The sequence below is a fragment of the Chrysochloris asiatica genome, unplaced genomic scaffold (assembly GCF_000296735.1).
Source record: "Chrysochloris asiatica unplaced genomic scaffold, ChrAsi1.0 scaffold00104, whole genome shotgun sequence".
Classification (NCBI taxonomy): Eukaryota; Metazoa; Chordata; class Mammalia; order Afrosoricida; family Chrysochloridae; genus Chrysochloris; species Chrysochloris asiatica.
In genome coordinates this window covers 993,327-999,518 of record NW_006408622.1, presented here as the reverse complement: position 1 = coordinate 999,518, position 6,192 = coordinate 993,327, and the positions used below count along the sequence as shown (strand labels likewise).

General features: G+C 41.6%; 1 pseudogene; it reads left to right on the top strand.

The window, feature by feature from the left end:
• Nucleotides 1-3,709: 3,709 nt before the first annotated feature.
• LOC102833538 lies at nucleotides 3,710-5,741 on the top strand (annotated as a pseudogene).
• Nucleotides 5,742-6,192: the final 451 nt, after the last annotated feature.

Below are 6,192 nucleotides of genomic sequence, written 5' to 3'. Positions count from 1 at the left end.
AATCTTGTCCATGCTTTGATTGATGAAGGCAAACAATTAACAGCACAAACAATAGCCAACACCAAAGACATCTCAATTGGTTCAGCCCACACAATTTTGACCGAAAAATAGAAGTTGAACATACTTGCTACTCAAGAGATGCCAGAATGGTTGAACCCAGATCAGCTGCAGCTAAAAGCAGAGCTTTCAATGGAGATTTTAAACAACTGGGATCAAGATCCTGAAGTATTCCTTGAAAGAACTGTAATAGAAGATTAAAAACATGGCTGTACCTCATCAAAACACCATTAAAGCAGTGACTACCAAGAGAAGAAAGTGGCCCAGTCAAAGAGAAGGAGAACGGTCAAGAATAAAGGTCATGGAAGGATGGCGAAATAGGCAGATTCACTGAATAAACCCTCTGCAACAAAGTCATGGGAGACCAAGTGAAAGAGATACAGATGGTGATCTTGGAACCCTGAGCTTTAATGCATAGGAAAGGGTGTATTGAGTGCTCAACAGAAGAGGAACCAGAACAGGATAAGTGAGACAGAAGAAAAATGTGTGAACTGTAGCCTGGCATGGAATGGTGTGACCTTTTTTGAGCTTATGCAAGCAACTGAGGTCACAGGATGTGGCTGGAGTTGGCAGCAAAGGAGTGCAATTCTCCCTTTTCCCCATGTCCTCCTGGTAGCTGGGTTGTTGCTAGTCCCCACCCTTACCAAGCCAGTGACCAGTGACACCCACTCCTGTGTAGCCTCTGCTCTGCCTGGAGTCAGGTGCTTCTAGAGGGATGTGAACCTGTCCCAAACCACACAGGCTGAATTACTGAGTTTAAAGTAAAATCTCACCCAGTGAACAGAAAAATGTGAGATAAAAGGTGAGTATCTGAGAATACACACTCATCAGTTAAATATAAATACAATACCACAGTGTCTCAGAGAAAACAGACCATTTAAGCTTACACAAAGAAACAAGACAGAGTGACTCAAACAAGTGATCAAAATACAGAGAAAATATGTTACCAGAAATGTTATCAGAAGAACTTGGTAAGGAATTCAAAGGAATGCTATTTAGTCACTTTCAATGGATTAAGAGAATGATTAAGGAAACTGCAGATGAAATCAAGGAAAACATAGACAAAACTACAGGAAGAATTCAGGAAACAACCTGACAATATAAATGAAAAAATGGGAACAATACAAAAACAGCAATTAGAAAGCCAGAAGATTAACACTAAGACTTCAGAAATAGATAATACACTGAAAGAGCAAAGAGGTAGAATTGAACAATGGAACAACTGAGTTTAATGAGAAATCTTTCAGTATTTATCTGCTAAAGTAACAATCCTACCACTTATCTGTCAGTTTGTCATACTGTGCTAGCTTGCATGTTGCTGTGATTCTGGAAGCTATGCCAATGGATTTTTAAAACCAGCAGGGTCACCTACAGTGGACAGGTTTCAGATGAGCTTCCGGATGAAGACAGACTCAGAAGGAAAAATTGACTACATCTGAATATTTAGTACTGAAAAGTTTATGAATAGCAGTGGAACACATTCAGCACCAGAATATTGGATATTGAAACATGATGAAAACCACCAGAATATTGTCAGATACAGTGCCAGAAGATAAGTCCCTCAGGTTGGAAGGCACTCAAAATATGACTGTAAGAGCTGCCTCCTCAAAGTAGAGATGGCCATGAAGACAAGAAAGTAGTAAAGCCTTGAGGACCTTCCTCTGCTGATGGGCACAACTCAAACTGAAGAGAAACAGAGATAAATATCCATTAAAAATCAGAATATGGAATGTACAAAGTTTGAAACTTGGAAACTTGGAAATTGTCAAAATTGAAGTGGAAAGCTTAAACATCGATATGCTAGGCATTAATGGGCTGAAATGGACTGATATTGGCCATTTTGAATCTGGCAATGACGTGGGTTACTATGTCTGGAATGACAAACTGAACAGGAATGGTGTTGAATTCATTATCAAAAAAAACATATCAAGATCTGTCTTGAAGTACAAAGATGTCTGTGATAGAATAATATCCATACATCTACAAAGAAGACCAGTTAATACAACTATTACTCAAATTTGCACATCAATCACTAAAACCAGTGATGATAAAATTGTAGAATACTATCAACTTCTTCAGTCTGAAATTGATCAAATATGCAATCAAGGTGTATTGATAATTACTGATTGGAATGCAAAGGTTGCAAACAAAAAGGAAGGATCCGTAGTTGGCAAATATGTCCTTGGTGATAGAAATGATGGTGGAGATCACATGATAGAATTTTGTAAGACCAATGACTTCTGCATTTAAAATACTTTTTTTAACAACATCAAAAATAATTATACATGGACCTCACCAGTTGGAACACACATAAATCAAATTGACTACATCTGTGGAAACCAAAAGTGGAAAAGCTCCATATCATCAGCCAAAACAAGGTCTAGGCAGACTGTAGAGCAGACCATCAAGTGCAAGTTCAGGCTGAAGCTAATGAAAATTAAAACAACTCCACAAGAGTCAAAATATGACCTTGAACATATCCCACCTGAATTTAGAGATCATTTCAAGAACAGATTTGATGCATTAGACCCTAAAAACCAAAGACCAGAAGAGTTTTGGGATGACATCAAGAACATGATATATGAAGAAAGCAAAAGGGCATTAAGAAGACAAGAAAGAAGGAAAAGACCAGAATGGATGTCAGAAGAGACTCTGAAACTTGATCCCTAGTATAGAGATGTTAAAGCAAATGGAAGAAATGAGGAAGTAAAGAGATAAATAGAAAATTCAAAGAACAGTTCAAGAAGACAAGGTCAAATATTATAATGAAATGTGCAAAGACCTAGAATTAGAAAACCAAAAGGGAAGAATTTGCTCCGCATTTCTCAAGTGAAGGGAACTGAAGAAAAAAAGCAAGCCTTGACTTGAAATATTTAAGGATTTTATGGGTAAAATATCTCCTTGGAAACCCTATACAGTGTTGCTATGGGTCGGAACTGACCCTATGGCACTTAACAACAACAACAATGGGAAAAATAAAGAAGATCTGGTAGCATAGTGGTTACGAATTGGGCTGCTAACCTCAGGGTCAGCAGTTCAAAACTACCAGCTGATCTGTGAGAGAAAGATGCAGCTTTCTTCTCCTGTAACGATTTACAGCCTTGGAAACCCTGTACAGGATCGCTATGAGTCAGAATCAACTCCACAGCACATTACCACCACCACCATGGGCAAAATATTGAATGATGCATAAAGACTCAAAAGAAGATGGAAGGAATACACAGAGTCACTGTACCAAAAAGAAATGATCAGTGTTCAACCATTTCAAGAGGTAGCATATATATATGATCAAGAGCCAATGATACTGAAGAAAGAAGTCCAAGGTGTGCTGAAGGCAGTGGCAAAGATCAAGACTCAGGGAATTGATGGAATACAAATCGAAATCTTTCAACAAACTGATGAAGCACTGGAGGCACTCATTCACGTATGCCAAGAAATTTGGAAGACAACTCACTGGCCAACTGACTGGAAGAGATCCATATTTATGCCCATTGAGAAGTGACCCAACAGAATGTAGAAGTTATTGGACAATAACATTAATATCTCAGATAAGTAAAATTTTGCTAGAGATATTAAAAAGTGACTGCAAATGTACATTGGCAGACACCTGAGTGACATCACAGAGGGGCTGCACCTGGCCTTAGGGGCTGAAAAGAAAGCCAAGGTAAAAGCAGTAATGAATGCCGTGGAAGAAAATCAGGGACCTGGAGAATCTCAGAAGGTGGAGGAGGCCAGCCCTCCTGTTGTGCAGCAGCCCACTGACCCTGCATCCCTCACTGTGGCTACCACACCTGAGCCCGTGGGGGCAGACACTGGGGACAAGAATGCCACTAAAGAAGCTGATGATGAACTTGAGTATGATGATGACGGGGGTTTTGGCATTGGGGAGCTCGTGTGGGGAAAACTGCAGGGCTTCTCCTGGTGGCCAGGCTGCATTGTGTCTTGATGGATAATGGGCCAGAGACAAGCAACTGAAGGCACCCACTGGGTCACATGGTTCAGAGCCAGCAAGTTCATTGTGGTGTGTGTCGAGAAGCTAATGCCACTGAGCTCCTTTTGTAGTGTTCCACCAGGCCACCTACAAGAAACAGCCCATGTACCAAGTCCTTCAGGTGGCTAGAAGCCATGCATAAAGCTGTTCCTGGCATGCCATGCCAACTACAAGATTGACACTGCCAAGGCTACAAAAGTGCAGAACAAACAAATCATTGAATGGGCACTTGGAGGCTTGTAGCCGTCAGGCACCAGAAGCGGAGAATAATCCCTACAAAGAAGTTTATGCAGACATATGGTTTAAACCCGAGGCAGCTACCTATGCTCCACCTTCACCAGCCAAAAAGCCCGGGAAGAGCACAACTGAGAAGCCCAAAGTCAAGGAGATCATTGATGAACGCACAAGAGAGTGGCTGGTTTATGAGGAGTGGCAAAAATATTGGAACATCGAGGACATTCACATCTCTTGTAGGAGCCTCAATATTGCATCCTCTCTTCATTGGAGGAATGTGCCAAAATTGCAAGAACTGCTTCCTGGAGTGTGGGTACCAGTATGATGATGATGGTTATCAGTTCTACTGCACCACCTGCTGCGGAGGGCGTGAGGGAGGTGCTCATGTGTGGGAACAACAACTGCTGCAGGTGCTTTTACATGGAGTGTGTGGATCTCTTGGGGGGCCTGGGGTTGCCCAAGTGGCCATTAAGAAGACCTTTGGACATGTGCAGGTACAAGGGCACTTATAGGCTGCTGAGGCTGCTGGACAACTGGTCCTCAAGGCTCCAGATGTTCTTCACCAACAATCATGACCAGGAATTTGACCCTTCAAAAGTTTACCCACCTGTCCTGGCTGAGAAAAGGAATCCTATCCGGGTGCTGTCCCTGTTTGATGCAATTACTATAGAACTTGGGTATCCAGGTGGACCACTACATTGCCTCGGAGGTGTGTGAGGACTCCATCACAGTGGGCATGGTTCGACATTGCGGGAAGATCATGTATGTCGGTGACATCTGCAGCATCACCCAGAAGCATATCCAGGAATGGGGTCCATTTGATTTGGTGATTGGGGCAGTACATGCAATGACCTCTCCATGGTCAATCCTGCCCACAAGGGACTCTATGAGGGCACTAGCAGGCTCTTCTTTGAGTTCTACCACCTCCTGCATGATGCATGGCCCAAGGAGGGAGATGATCATCTCTTTCTGGTTCTTTGAGAATGTGGTGGCCATAGGCATTCATGACAAGAGGGACATCTCTTGATATATTTAGTCCAGCCATGTGATCATTGATACCTTAGAACTGTAAGATTCATACAGGGCCTACTATTTGTGGGGTAACCTTCCCAGTATGAACAGACCATTGGCATCCATTATAAACAATAAGCTGGAGCTTCAATAGAGTCTGGAACACGCCAGAATAGGCAAATTCAGCAAAGTAAGAACCATTACTACTAGATCAAACTCCATAAAGCAGAGCAAAGACCAGCATTTCCCCATCTTCATGAATAAGAAAGAGGACATCTTAAATTAAGGTGCACTGAAATGGAAAGGGTGTTTGGCTTCCCTGTCCATAAAATACCTATGTCTCCAACATGAGCCACTGGTGAGAAAGAGACTTCTGGGCTGGTCGTGGAGCGTGCCAGTCATTTGCCACATCTTCAGTCCGCTGAAGGAGTACTTTGCTTGTGTGTAAGGGACATGAGGGCAAATGGAGGTAGTGATAAAATCTAAACAACAACAATAGGACAACATGAAAAACACAAAACAAAACACCAAGAACATGAGGATGGAGAAATATCAGCATGCAGAAGAGAAAAAGGAATTTAAAACAAAAACCACAGATGCTGAGATTACCGGAGGGCTTTGCCTTGCAAAGAGGTTTGGCCATCATCTCCTAACATTTCAATGTTAAACTTCTAGTCCTATTTAAAACACAAACCCCAGCCCCTTTCCCTTTCCCACTTTAATTTCTGGTCAAACCTTTTGTTTTCTATTCTTTCCAGAAGGGTTTTTGTTTTTTGTTTTTTGTTTTTTTGTTCTTGCTGTGACTGAAACAAGAGGACTTATTCATTTTTTTAAAAAGTTTTATTGTGAATTATGTGATAGTTTACATCAGAAAACATTAGCTTTACATTCATCCTATC